This window comes from Camelus dromedarius, chromosome 15 (assembly GCF_036321535.1).
Source record: "Camelus dromedarius isolate mCamDro1 chromosome 15, mCamDro1.pat, whole genome shotgun sequence".
In the NCBI taxonomy this organism is placed as follows: domain Eukaryota; kingdom Metazoa; phylum Chordata; class Mammalia; order Artiodactyla; family Camelidae; genus Camelus; species Camelus dromedarius.
In genome coordinates, this window is record NC_087450.1 from 47,361,629 (window position 1) to 47,376,433 (window position 14,805).

At 42.6% G+C, this 14,805-nt stretch overlaps 1 protein-coding gene, 1 non-coding gene and 1 pseudogene across 7 annotated transcripts in view; 1 reads left to right on the forward strand and 2 right to left on the reverse strand.

The window, feature by feature from the left end:
- NCOA1 (nuclear receptor coactivator 1) overlaps positions 1–2,027 on the reverse strand; it is a 212,089-nt gene extending 210,062 nt beyond the window's left edge. For 5 of the 6 annotated variants that reach the window (XM_031466670.2, XM_031466671.2, XM_031466669.2 and 2 more), the window contains exon 1: positions 1,971–2,027. The gene's annotated coding sequence lies outside the window, so the exon portion shown is untranslated. Of the gene's footprint in view, positions 1–1,450; positions 1,599–1,970 lie in introns of those variants that run through there. The other variant, XM_031466668.2, reaches the window with a different exon arrangement.
- Positions 2,028–11,327: 9,300 nt separating this feature from the next.
- TRNAN-AUU (transfer RNA asparagine (anticodon AUU)) lies at positions 11,328–11,400 on the reverse strand. The gene has a single exon. It is a non-coding gene; the product is annotated as a tRNA-Asn (tRNA).
- Positions 11,401–13,540: 2,140 nt separating this feature from the next.
- On the forward strand, positions 13,541–14,238 carry LOC105100027 (large ribosomal subunit protein eL15-like; annotated as a pseudogene).
- Positions 14,239–14,805: the final 567 nt, after the last annotated feature.

The window sequence follows — 14,805 nt, forward strand, 5'->3', positions numbered from 1 at the left end:
AATACTCTTTTGGCATAAACCACACAAAAAACAACTTAATAGACACAATCCTACAGATTTTCTCAGAAAGAAATGAGGAAGAGGTTAACTATAAACTATGTAAAATTCAAGTTTTGCACCTTAAAAATCAAACTGCATTGTGAATTAAATAAATGAAATAATCAATGCAAAATGTCTACAAAAATCAAAACTAAATGCCTGTTCTTATAAGCAGCACCCCTGCATTTTCTCTCCAAACCATTTATTCTCTCTCTATTCAGGCCCCCCCTTAGATCCATTGTTCCCAAAGCATAAAATGTGGATAAAAAGTAGAGGGAAATCATTTCAGATGCTAGTACACAAAACCAAATTAGACCCTTCCACGAAGTACAGGAGACAAAAAAGAAACACTTGCAGTTGTATCTAGTTTACGACAAACAGTTCAAGGAATGCCCATTTATTAAGTTGAATCAAACCCCACTGCTACCTTTAACCCAAAACTATTTCTAGTTCAAGAGCCAAAAGACCCAAGCAAATACTTTTTTCACATTATTCTCAACATGAAGAAATCTGACCCCCTTCCTACATCACAGCTTCTGTGAAACAAGGCTGAGAGGCCCCTTTGGCCAACTTTTTTTTTTTTTAAGAGACTAACCTTCAACCAATTCCAGAACTGAAGACAAACCTCAAACAAATTTAACCCCTGAAATACATCCTTTCAGCAGTCCAGTATAATCTAAGCTTCCCTGCAGCAGACACTTGAAGATTTCTTAATCACTGAAGTGTAAGCCTCAGCCCTCACAAATCATCACCACTGAGATTACTCTTGGCATCAACAGAGGGTGCTGGGACTGCAATTCACTCAAGAACCCTTCATTCACCATCACCATACTCGACATTAGAAATTCACCGTCTCAGAAGAAAAAAAAATGTCACCTTCTCCACAAGGACACCTGCCTCTTCAACGCCTCTACAGCGAACCAAGAGAGCCAAGCATGAAAGGCTAAAAGATCCTCCAGCTTAAAGTTTTCCTCCCCAACAAACTCTGCAGCCACAGCACCACAGACTGTCCTTGTAACACACATAGGCTTTATTGTCAAACCCTCCGTCTCCCTCTAACATCGTGAAACGAGGCAGTGTCTAGTCCACGGGAGTGACTGCTTAAAAAAAGAGAAAGAAAGGAAGAAAGAAAGAAAGAACCACCACAGCTGGGCAGTAAAGACTAGGGACCCTGGTGTCCGATTTCTCTGTCGCTGACCATTAACCCATCCGACCCCTCAGTCGTCCAATCAACATGTTTGCTCCCCTTCCTACGTCCTTTCAGCAGAATTCTACGATGGGGACCAAACCCTGAACATAACAGGAAAATCTCACTTATCCATCCCATTTGTGCCTTTAAAATCCCCCGTCGGGAGAAGGAAAAAGCAAGTGCGCCGGGGTAAACAGAAGCGCCGTCGAAGGCTGCGCTTACGGAAAAGCTCGCCATGGTCATCCCCATTTCGCAGTCCGGGCAGGCGAGACTTGGAGAGGTTACCCCGCTTGCCAAGGTCACCGCGCTCGCCGGGGCCGAGGGGCGCCGCGCCGACTTCCGGCTCCCCCTCTCGGCGGCGGGGAGCGCCCGCGGGCTCGGGGCGCCGCTCCCCACGCCGGGCCGGCGGCCGCGAGCCTCGCGCACCCTCCGCGGATGCTCGCCCTGTCCGCTCTAACTAGGGCAACTGGGAAAGGGGGCAGAGAAGTCGCTGCTGCAGCAGTTCCCCTCCGCGGCGCAGCCCCCCAGCTGGTGCCCGTGACAGCTGCGACCTCCGCCCCCTCCAGCCGCGCGAGGCCGAGGGAGAACTCGGGGAAAGTGGGAGGGGGGACGGAACGGAGAGAAAGGAGAGCGGGGGGCGGAGGGGCGCCAGCTGCTCCCCGCCTCCTAGGGCCTCGGTGGCCGCGCGGCTCGTGACAGCTGCACCCACCGGGAGGCTCGGCGCCCGCCGCCCGCCACTCACCTGCCGCCGCCGCCTCTGGGCCGCGCTGACGCGCGCCGCGCTCGCCCGCGACCGCGGCGGCACCGCCGCGGCCTCCGCCGCTGCTCGGGCCGGGAGCCCGCCGCCGCCGCCGCGGCTCTCCGGCCCCCTCCTCCGGAGCAGGGGTCCCCCAGCAGGGGGATGCAGAACGGACCCGGCGCAGGCTCCGCTCGAGGGAGCAGCAGGGAACAGGACAGCCGAGGCGCTCGAGGCCGCGGTCCAGCCGTCTGAGGGGAGGGTTCGGCAAATCGCGTCAGACTCCCGCTCGCCTGGCCTGAAGAACAGGCATTTCAGCCGCTCTCCGCGGCCGCCATGTTCTCCTCCTCCTCCTCCTCCTCGGCCGCCGCCGCCACCGCCCCCCGCTCGCGGCCCCGCCCCCTCCGCGCCCCGCCCCACCCCGCCCCGGCCGCCCCGCCCGCTTCCAGCTGCCCCGCCCGCCGCGCAGCCCCTGCGCCCTCTGCCCGGCCCGGCGGCCGCGACCCGGTGCCCGCGAGCTCCGACGGCGCGCCCGAGGCAGGCAGGTCCCCGCCCGCCGGGCGGTGGAGCGAGGAGCCGCCCCGCGCCCTCTGCCGGCCGCAGGCCCGAGGGAGGGCTGCCGCGGTCCCGCCCCGGCCCGCGTCCTAACGAAGTGTGGGAAAGGAGGCCCTAAGTCTTCCCCTCCCCTCGGGGCGTTCCTCTGACTGCTGCCGGGAAGCCGCCTCGAACCCCAGGGCGCTTTCAGCTAGGCCGCCCCGCCTGCAGCCTCCCGCTGGTCGTATCTGTCAGGGAAGGTTGTGGAGCGGCGAGAGGCCCACTGGACCCTGGAGGAGTCGGTTCTGGGCCTGTCCCTCCTCTAATTTGTTGTATTACTTTGAGCGAGACACATCCCTCGGGCCTCGGTTTTTATTCTGTAAAATTGGAAGGTGGTTGCCTGGATGATTTCACAAGCTATTAGATAAGGGAAAAAGATCATCTGCCCCTTTCGTTTTACAGATGAAAAGGTCTATCTGACGCGTCTGGCTCTGCAATTCCATGAATTACCCAAAATGTCTGTCATTGACAGAGCTTTCCCCTCAAGGGGGCCCACACCTTTCTTCTTTTCTACTCGCTTTTTAAAATTTGTAATGGAAGTTCTCCTTCCAAAAGTAGAGTGTTCCTTGTCACTAGAAGAATAAAGCAGAGGCTGAACAGGCTTTCTGAGCCGCGATTGCCTTATCTGGAAAGCATCCCTCGTTCCAAAGGCTAGCGATATAATACCGAGCTCTCTCCTCGAGTTGTCCTAAGGATGAATGAGTCGCTGGCTGCAGAGTTGCTTTGTAAAACAGTCATCTATCCTTTCCTGCAGTTTTATTCCCGGGCAGCTTCCTGCACCTACCCTAGTCCTGTCCTGCTACTGCTGTCTCCCGGATTTTCCTGTTTCTCTTCCAGAGTCTTATACGCTAAAGCAACCTCTGGAAATCCCTGAGGCCTTCACACCTTTCTCCTAACTGAAACCTGACTTTGCTTCAAAACACCACCCTCCCTGGCAGCCCTCACAGGCAGTAAGCAACTTCCTCCAGAAGGCAGGTACTGAATCCTGCAGTCATTCACTGCCATACCCTAGATTACCACCCTTTTCCTGTTCTGCTCATAAAACAACCTTTAGCCCACACCCTACATTTACCATATATTCATTCTTTACATATTCATTCATTTGATTCTTGTCCAAGACTTGTTACTGGGACCCTTGATGCATTTCATTAACTCCTGCCCTCACCAGGTTTACCAGAATCTCTAGTCATCTACAGAGTCCTCACCCAATAATCCCTGAAAATACCCGAAGCTACCTACCTCTCATCTACCAGGTTAATCCCCTTCTGTAGGACTTACCTCCCAAGCTAGTCTAATCTAGGCTGTGTGAAGATGCCTACAAATGAGCCACTTGTATAGGTAATACTGTCTCCTGTTGGGGCTACACTCTAGTCACTGCTGATTGCCAGGCCCAGCAGATCCTTCAGTCCCCCCCACCATTTGGCCTCTCTGCAGCAATTGATACTGTATTCTACATCCTTCTCCTCTGTCTTTATCTGTCTTCTGAACTTACCTTTGCTAGCACTTTTCTTTGCTGCTCCTTTTCTACAGAGCCATAGAATGTTGATATCCTCCAGGTTGTATTTTTTCCCTGCCTCTCTTCTCACTTAGACCGACTTCCTTTTGTTTCCACTGCTTCAACTGTTAATAACACCTGCATCTCCTTCTTCCAGCCCCCCACCCAATCTGCAGCCCAGTGTCTTATTAACTTTTAAACATCCTCAGGACAGGCAGTTTAGAGATTTTGTTGAATGATGGGTGCAACTTAAGGCATTATTTATACTGCCATCCACAAATGCTAAAGAAAGAACTTTTCTAGGGTGAGACTCCTTCATAAGTAAGACCCTTTGGCTTTTTACTCTTTACTTTCATAATCACTTGCCAAAACAGTTATAATGTGCTTTTTTTCTTCCTGATTGTGTTAAAATACACATAATGTAAAATTTACCACCTTAATTGTTATTAAATGTACAGTTCAGTGTATTAAATAAATTCACACTATTGGGCAGCCATCAGTACCATCCATCCCCATAACTCTTATCATCTTGTAAAGCTGAAAATCTTTACCTTTGAAACACTAACTCCCCATTCTCCCCATCCCCCAGCTACTGACAACTACCATTCTATTTTGTCTCTATGATTTTAACTACTCTAAGTACCTCAGATAAGTGGAATCATATAGTATTTATCTTTTTGTGACTGGCATATTTCACTTAGCATAATGTCCTCAAGATTCATCCATGTTGTAGCATATTACATAATTTCCTTCTTTTTTAAGGCTGAGTAATGTTCCATCATATAAACACACCACATTTTGCTTATTCATTCATCTGTTGATGGACACTTGGGTTGCTTCTACATTTTCGCTATTGTGAATCATGCAGCTATCAACATATGTGTATAAATATCTCTTTGAGACCCTACTTTCAATTCTTTGGGGTATATACCCAGAAGTGGAATTGCCGGGTCATATGGTAATTCTATGTTTCACTTTTTGAGGAACGTCCGTACTGTTCTCCACAGCAGCTGTATTGTGTTACATCCCCACAACAATGCACAAGGGTTCCAGTTTCTCCACATCGTCACCAACACTAGTTGTTTTCTGTTTTTTAATAGTAGCCATCCTAATGGGTGTAAGGTGGTATCTCGTAGTTTTGATTTGCATTTCCCTAATGATTAGTGATGCTGATCATCTTTTCATGTGCTCCTAACCCACTTTTATCTTTCCCAATTAGTCTTCTCTTCTCTAGTCATTTTTAACACCTCTCTGGCTCCACCTGTGTTTCCTAAACAGGTCCACTTCCTTAACTCCAACCAAACCCTCTACCCCCAGGAACCATTAATATGGGGCAAAGATTTATTAGTTAGAATTGCTTCCTGAACCCGACACAGCCTCTTTGAAATCCATTTACTTTAGCGATTTAAGCAAAAGTTCCTTTACTCCCAAAGTACAATGCCAATCATAGACTGACTCCAATTAAATGAACATGTTTTGAACAGATTTTTTAAATGAAGATTAAGACAACATTTAACTTTTATTGCCCAGATAGAGCTGGTTTTAGTCCAGGTCCTATTGACCTCATAGATTAATACTAATCCTTTAGTGGACTAGAAACATGCTAGTTATATGACCAGGATCTATAATATACCTGTTGAATTTTCTCCAAGGCATAATAGATTACTAGTCACATAAAACATCTGGCTAGTTGTATAAAACATCTCTCCAATTACTGAGGCAAGAACTGACTTAACACTGACACTCTTTTTTCAAATAGTTTTTTTGTTTTGATTCATAAAATAACCAAACAATAAAGAAAAGTAGAAAGCAGTTTAAAAAAAAAAACAAACCTCTACTGAACCAGAAGAAAACATAGTGAACACCTTTCCGCATATTGACTATGTGTATTCACAGATACAAATACAGTATGGTATTCAATTTTACATAATAGACACACTATAAATGCTCATTGATAATCCAGTGTCTTGTACTATACAACATATTTTCATCATTAAAGTGGCTGAATACTCTTGCATTGTATGTCTCTTTAGCCATTTAATTAATCAATCCCTTACTGGAAGATATTTACGTTGTTTTTGTTATCTTGTTTGTGTATGTATTATTTTTTGTAAAAAATGCTATAATTCTAATGCCTGCCCTTGTGCACAGTTTGAAAATTATTTTCTTGGGTTAAATTCCTAGAATATTAATTGCTGGCTCAAAAGGTACGTGTTTAATTTTTTTTACTACATATTTGCCAAATTGGTCTCCAGAAAAATTGTTCCAATCTGTGATCCTACCTACCTAGAATGAGCCTGCCACTTCCCCACAAAAAAAGGATTTTGTTAATTTTCCTTTGAATAGTCTTTAATTTCTCCATTTGCTTGAATTACAGACATTAAGAAGATTAGGTTTAGAGCTAGGCAGACCCAGGTTTGAAACGGCTCTGCCACTGACCAGCGGTATGACCCTGAACAAACCCCTTTAACACCTCCAAGCCTCAGTGTCCTCCTCTGTAAAACAGGATGCCAGCAAAGGATTGTTGCAAAGATTGAATGAAATAATATATGCAAAGCACTTAGTATAGTGTTCCGCACTTAGGATTGCCCATGAAAAAGTAAAAATGAGCTCAAACTAAGAAAGTAAAAATCTGCCCGGCCATTCATCAAACTGGAAGAATAGGCACAGATAAAGCCAGCTGCACAGTTAACAGGATGCAACGTCCCCTAAGGACATACTGCAGCTGTAAAGTGTCATAATAGCCGCCTTCTTCAAGTGACTACTGCTTTCCTACTCACTGAGAAACCTTGTTCTTCACAATCCTAAGTATCAGAAACTTTGAGGTTCATGATTATATCAGTAAGAATTATGTATCCACCTCTTGCCTGGAGAATCTAAGTCCTTTTTGACAGAAATGTAGCCTTGATTTAAAACCCAGGCATAGAGTTTTAGATAAAGGGGTTTCTGGAAAAATATTCTGCATCTATCTTAACTTTATTGTTTCCAAAGCAATAGAACCCTGGTTCCACCTTGCAGTCCAGATTGGATGTTGACCCCTTTATACACAGCCATGCTTTATTTTGAGCCTATAAAGATACTGTTTTATTTAAATTGCATCTAAACTGTGCTGAAATTTACCACATCCTAGTGCATGATATTAAGTAGGAATAGATATTACATAAACACAGGGTTTCATTTGGAGCATCTTAAAAATTTCTTTTTGACACTTTGAAAATATTATTTGTTAAGTTAGCTGTTGTTAAACAAATTGAATGGTTTTTGCCTCCAAATAATACTGATTTTGAATTGTTTCTTGGAGTTTCTTTCAGTTCTAGCACACTCTAAGCTGTTATTTGAGTGGCAAAACTTCTTGCACAGAAAGTTGATCTTTTTAAATTGAGGTGTAATTGACATATAACATTATATTAGTTTCAGGCACACAATGTAATGATTCAATATTTGTATACACTGTGAAATGATCACCACAGTAAGTCATTACCATCCGTCACCATATAAAGTTACACATTGTTTCTTCTGATGAGAACTTTATTACCTAAGCAACTTTCAAATATGCAATACAGTATTATTGACTATATTCACCATGCTGTATTACATTTCATGACTTACTTATGCTACAGCTGAAAGTTTGTACCTCTTGACTTCCTTCACCCATTTTGTCCACTCTCTAACCCCCATCCGCTCTGGTAACTGCCAGTCTATTCTCTGTATCTGTGACATTGACTTTGTTTTGTTTTGTTTGTTTTGTTTTTTAGATTTCACATATAAGTAAAATCATACAGATTTCTCTTTTTCTGTCTGACTTATTTTACTTAGCATGATACCCTCAAGTCCATCCATGTTGTCACAGATGGCAAGATATTTTTATGGCTGAGTAGTATTTCATTGTATATTATACCACTTCTTCCTTATCCATATATCCATCGATAGACACTTAGATTGTTTCCATATCTTGGCTATTACAAATACTGCTGCAATGAAAGTCTTCTCAAATTGGTGTTTTTGTTTTCTTCATACAAGTATCCAGAAATGGACTTGCTGGAACATATGGTAGTTCTAGTTTTAATTTTTTGAGGAATCTCTATACTGTTTCCATAGTGGCTGCACCAATTTACATTCTTACCAGCAGTCCACAAGAGTTCCCTTTTCCCTACATCTTCACTAACATTTGTTATAGCTTGTCTTCTTGATGATAACCATTCTAATAGATGTGAGGTGCTATCACCTTGTAGTTTTGAATTGCATTTCCCTGATGATTAGTGATGTTGAGCATTTTTTCACATGCTTGTTGTCCATCTGAATGTCTTCTTTGGAAAAATGTCTATTCAGATCCTCTGCCCATTTTTTAATTGGACTGTTTGGTTTTTTGGTTTTTGGTTTTTGGGGTTTTTTGTTTGTTTGTTTGTTTGTTTTTTGCTATTAAGTTGTCTGAGTTTTTTAAATATATTTTGGATATTAACCACTTATTGGATATGACTTGCAAATATTTTCTCCCATTCAGTAGGTTGCCTTTTCATTTGCCTGATGGTTTCTTTCACTGTACAAAAGCTTTTTATTTTGAGGTAGTCCCATTTATTTATTTTTGCTTTTGTTGCATTTGCTTTTGGAGTCAGATCCAAGAAATCATCATCAAGACCAATGTTGAAGAGCTTACTGGCTGTTTTCTTCTAGGAGTTCTATGGTTTCAGGTCTTACATTCAAGTTTTTAATCCATTTTGAGTTAATTTTTGTGTATGTGTAACATAGTGATCAAGTTTCATTCTTTTACATGTTACTGTCCAGTTTTCCCAACACCATTTATTGAAGACACTGTCCGTTCCTCATTGTATATTTTGCCTACTTTATCATAAATGAATTGGCTGTACATGCATAGGTTTATTTCTGGGCTCTCTGTTCTGTTCCATTAATCTATGTGTCTGTTTTTATGCCAATAGCATACTGTTTTGATTATTAAAACTATGGGGCTATAGCATAGTATATATGATACTATACTATGGGCATAATGTCACCAGCTTTCTTCTTCTTTCTCAGGACTGCATTGGCTGTTCCAGGTCTTTTGTGCTTCCATACAAATTTTAAGATTGTCTGTTCTGTTTTTGTGAAAAATGCCATTAGAATTTTGATAGGGATTGCATTAAATCTACAGATTGCTTTGGGTATATGGACATTTTAACAATATCAATTCTTCTAATCCATGAGAATGGAATATCTTTCCATTTATTTGTGTCTTCAATTTTTTTCATCAATACCTTGTAGTTTTCAGTGTACAGGTATTTTGCCTTCCTATTGCTAGGTATTATTATTTTTGATGCAGTCATAAACAGAATGATTTTCTTAATTTCTCTTTCTGATAGTTTGTTGTTAGTGTATAGAAATGCAACCAATTTTTCATATTGACTTTGTACCCTACGATTTTACTGAATTCGTTTATTAGTTCTGACAGCTTTTTGGTGGAGTTGTTAGGGTTTTCTAATTATAAAATTATGTCATCTGCAAATAGTGACAATTTTACTTCTTCTAGTTGATTTTTTTAAGTCAAATAAATAACATTATGTCATCTTGTTATGTTATCAAATAACAGGATTTCTGGTCTCTTTCTCAGGTCTTGTTGATTAGTTGCTGTAACTTTATTCCTGCACACTACACAGCAGCTTTTTTCTAAAATATCCTTAGTTTCTATGTTAGTTAATTCACTTGTCAGAGCTAACTACTTAGCACACCATCTTGCTTCATGCTTGGTAGAGAATTCTTCGGTGATATATGCAGCTCCAGTGTGTCCTGGACCCAATGGCAGTTAGGTGTGATCATGTTTAAAAAGATAATCTTTCATGTATAACGGAAAAATTGTGCTCTACACTAGGATTTGACACAACTTTGTAAAATGACTATAACTCAATAAAAAAAGTTTAAAAAAAAAAGATAATCTTCCTTTTCTGAATGATCCCCTCACACCTTTTAGTCTCAACAACTGTCCTGCTTCTCCTAAGGTGGACATTACCCATTGACACTAATTGTAACTAAGAAGATGAAGGTACCATGAAATTCCTTTGGTTTTTACATCTGAATTTTGGGGATTATAGTCTCTGTGACGGACATTTTGGTTATCATTTTTCACTACTAACCGCACAATGCAATGAACACACTATCCTCTATTTTCCCAAGCATTAACGACGTAAAACACAGGCATGCCTCCCCAACATATGTAGGCTTCAGTCGGACTTGCTGTAGTGGCTGCTTCTCACTTTTGAAGTCTGAATGTCACTGTCAGTTGTATTTGTAGGACTAGATTGGCAGTGGCCTGTGTTGTGTGCTTCAAGAGATGCCAGACATACCCTCACGCCCAAGCTTACCAGAGTGCCTGCTACTTCAACAACAGAGATTCATTCCTTTGGGTTTGTAACTTGCTATCTCTGGATGATCCTTTCAACCCATGTTTCTCCTGATATGATTATCATAGAAAATTAAGAGCATACAGAGAAGTTGATAAATGAAAACAGACATTACCTGTAGCTCATGGCTCAAGACTCCACTGTTGTTAACATTTTGGTATTTCCTCCTTTTCCTTTCACATATATGAAGTTGAAAAGATAATCTTCTTTTTGGAAACTCTTTTGTTACGATTTAAGCAGCCTTACAGTAAAAGAAATCTGATGAATATAAATTCCAAGCATTTCTCTAAATTTACTTCTGGTTCTTCATTCATTCAATAAACATTGGCTAAATACCTACTACAAGCAAAGCACTGAGCTAGACACAGATTAGTGATACAGAATCGCTGTGATATATATGCCTTATCAGTATATAAAAATTCACGTGTTCTTACAGATCAGTAATCAGACATGTAATCAGTCCGTAAACTAAAAAAGAAATCAGTACATAAACTATTTTAGATTCTAGTTTCATTTTCCAACATTACATCTTGTAGATTACATACATGCCCCAAACTTTTTGGATTTTAGGGGTTGTAGAGTATTCGGCTGTATTGCTTTCACCATTCCCTATTATTGCAAATTTGGGGTACTTTCTCTTCCCGCTGGGTATTTTATCCTCCCTCTTGCTTTTAGAGTCTTTCCTCAGATGTAAATCCTCAAAGGAAGTTCAAAGGAAGTTGTCAAACCATAGGGCATAATCATTTATTTGAGCAAACCTCTTTTAGAATTCAAATAGAGAAGGAGGAGCAAATTACACATGCTTTATTTATTTTTTTAAGTGTTTTTGGGAGGTTGGGAGGTAATTAGGTTTATTTATCTATTTATTTGTTTGTTTATTTTTAATGGAGGTACTGAGGATTGAACCCAGGACCTTGTGCATAATAAGCAGACGCTCTACCACTGAGCTATACCTTCCCCCTACATGTGCTTTAGACTGCTCACAATTTAGGTCAAGCAGGTGGTTTTCTTCCTATTTGGGGGAGGTGGGGGCACTGAAACAGGTAAGTATCACAGAGGGAAGTCATAGGCCAACAGAGATGAACTTTACCCTCTTCGTAGTTCAGCCTGCCTTTCTGAGAGCAACAGAAATGGTTACTAGGAGTTATGCCCTTTCCACAATTATTAGGTTAGATTCCACAAGCCTGCATGGGAGCTCACTGAGGGCAGGGCCCTCCACATCCAGCATAAACCTAACACCCCTTGTCTGTCATTAGATTTGGCTTTCAGAAGAAGAAACTGCACTACTGCACTTTAAACACTGGTAAAACTAACAGCTATTGTTACACCAATTCATTCTTTTGTATCTGTGCTGACCAAAAGTGACTGTGAACTTTCCCATGAAGATGGGGCCTCCCAGCTGTTGATGCTGGGGAACAGGACCTCTGCAAAGGCAGCTGATACAGTGAGAGCTCATGGTGATACCCACTAGTGCCCTGCTGAAAACTCCCCAGGCAGGACCTCCTGAGGGCATACTCACTGTGGAACCCCCATAACTCCGGTGGGTCTGGCCATGCCCTGGCCAAACCTTCCCTGCACTCACACTCACTACTGAGCTGCAGACAACAGCAGATTCAAGCGGGCAGCTATGGAATCTTCTGGGTGGCTACCTGGTGACAAAGTCCCCCTCTTTCAGCTTGGTGGGGTGGACACATTCCTCCTTCCCTCCCACCTTCCAAGGCTGCCCAAACTCTGCCACTTGGGCAGAAGAAAGGGATAAGAAAGCAGAGAAGGGTAAATTACTAACTATACTTCCTCAGTCCTAAATGCAGGCTGGCAGCCCCTAAGGTTTTAAATACAAGAATCATAAGTAGAGATTTCATCTAGAGATTCATTCATGCAATCATTCAGTAAATATTTATTAAGAACCCACTGTGTGCTAAGCATTATTCTAAGTGTCAAAGATGCAGGGGAAACAATTTCTGTCCTCAAAAGCTTACATTGTGGAAGAAATAGACAACAAATGAATAAATAAGTAAATGAGGAGAGGTTTCATCTAAGTAGAATATATAAAGTAGAAAAAAAAAATATATATATATATATATATATATTTAGCATCAGTGCTAAAATAATCCAATGTACTAATCACTCTGGATTACTCTCAGAACTTCCCTCCAGTACCAAACTGAATAAAATCTGTGAATGTTCTTCATTTCAATTGAACAAACTGAACACTTACTTCCTACAGTGGCTGAGAAGCTATAAGGACTGAAAAAGAGAGGCTTCCTGCCCTCAAGGTACTCACCTTCTAATAGGGAAGTTTCATGTATTCAGTTAACATGATAGTTGGTGCTTGTACCATATAGCTCCTTTTTGGACAGGAAAGTATACATATTTCCATTTGTGGAGCTAGCATCTGTCAAGGATATGCTTCAAACTAAGCATACCCTGGGTGCACAAGCTCAGAGCTTGCACACAGCTTCTTGTTCCAAGTGTGTATAGCTTACAATTCCAGTAAAGACATTCTTTTGCCCCTCTACTCTTCCCCATTGCCCAGCCTCATCACTGCCCTCCAGCCTCTCCTTAAGCTATCAGAGAGTGTGCTGTCTCCTCACTTTCCTCTTGTCCCTAGGGTCAGGAGACGCTGGGGACACTCTCTCCCTTGGCTCTTCTCTCCTCTAATTTCCTACACTCACAAACTCCTAAGGCAGGAAGAGATCTTGACACAACTTACTCATATTACAGATAATGCAGTTGAGACCTGGAGAACCTAAGCGACTTGTCCAAGTTCAAACAACTAGTTAGTTGCTTCCTGTAGGAGGCATTTTGGCTGGGATGAGTCTGAGGGAAGGCTTTCCGAGACCAAGTGTCACAGATTTAAAGGGTCTTGCTTGCCTGCTGCTTGCTGTTGGCATGGAAAGGAAGAAGAGCCCTCGATTGGCCAAAAAGAGGTAACACAGAGAGCAGTAAAATCACCTGGCCACCCAGAGAAGTAGGGGTGGATGCATGATTACAAGGGATAAAGGAGTGGGCACTGGGAGGTCAAGACTCTCATGTTGAGATCTATTGTTGGAGAGAAATGATGGCAATCAAGAATTTCAATGAACACGCCTTTTCCTTTTCGTTTGGCGGCAGCCATCAGGTGAGCCGAGATGGGTGCTTACAAGTACATCCGGGAGCTATGGAGGAAGAAGCAGTGCGATGTCATGCGCTTTTGTCTCAGGGTGCGCTGCTGGCAATACTGCCAGCTCTCGGCCCTGCACAGGGCCCCGGCCCAACCCGGCCCGATAAGGCGCGCTGGCTGGGATACAAGGCCAAGTAAGGTTACGTCATATACTGGATTCATGTGCGCCGTGGTGGCTGCAAATGCCCCGTTCCTAAGGGTGCTACCTATGGCAAGCCTGTCCACCATGGTGTTAACCACCTGAAGTTTGCTCGGAGCCTTCAGTCTGTCGCCGAGGAGCGAGCTGGACGCCAATGTGGGGCTCTGCGGGTCCTGAATTCTTACTGGGTTGGTGAAGATTCTACATACAAATTCTTTGAGGTTATCCTCATTGATCCATTCCATAAAGCTATCAGAAGAAATCCTGACACCCAGTGGATCACCAAACCAGTCCACAAGCACAGGGAGATGCGAGGGCTGACATCAGCAGGCCGAAAGAGCCCTGGGCTTGGAAAGGGCCACAAGCTTCACCACACAATTGGTGGTTCTCGCCGTGCAGTTTTGAGAAGGCGCAATTCTCTCCAGCTCCACCGTTACCACTGATATAAGTAATGTTTGTAAAATTCTTACCTAATAAACAATTTAGGACATTCACGTCTGCTTAAAAGTGGTTTTTAATTTGTCTGTTAAAAATTAGTTGTCTGCAGATTGTTTCCTGAATGCATTGTTAATTTATGAAAGTTAAAATTGCAATAATATTTAAAGACTAAGTGATGGTGTATCTTGTTTCTAATAAGAGAAATGCTTTTGTCTTTGCTTTATCTTATTAGGGAGTTTATGTGTCAGTGTGTAAAATGCTGTTTGCTACAATGGATATAAAATAAGTTCTGTAAAAGAGGAAGTGCAGAAATTAGCCCTGTAGATTTGTTGGTGCATGTGATGAAACCTACAGCTTTTTGGATGGTGCAATGCTCTGCTGGTTTACTCTAAAGTGGCTGTTTATGGAGTTTGGCAAAGACAAACTTTTAAAATTGGATTTTCCTTGGAAATGTGAGAGGTGTCCTGATCCTTTACCGTATGTGGAAAAAAAGTTCACTAAGTGCCCACATTTTTAGATGTCATCTACTATTCCATTTATGTAACTGCCACTTCTGAAAGGAGGAAAGAAACAATGCCACCATTTTTAAGAGAATTGAGTAAACCTGTTGCAAGAGAGTTCTC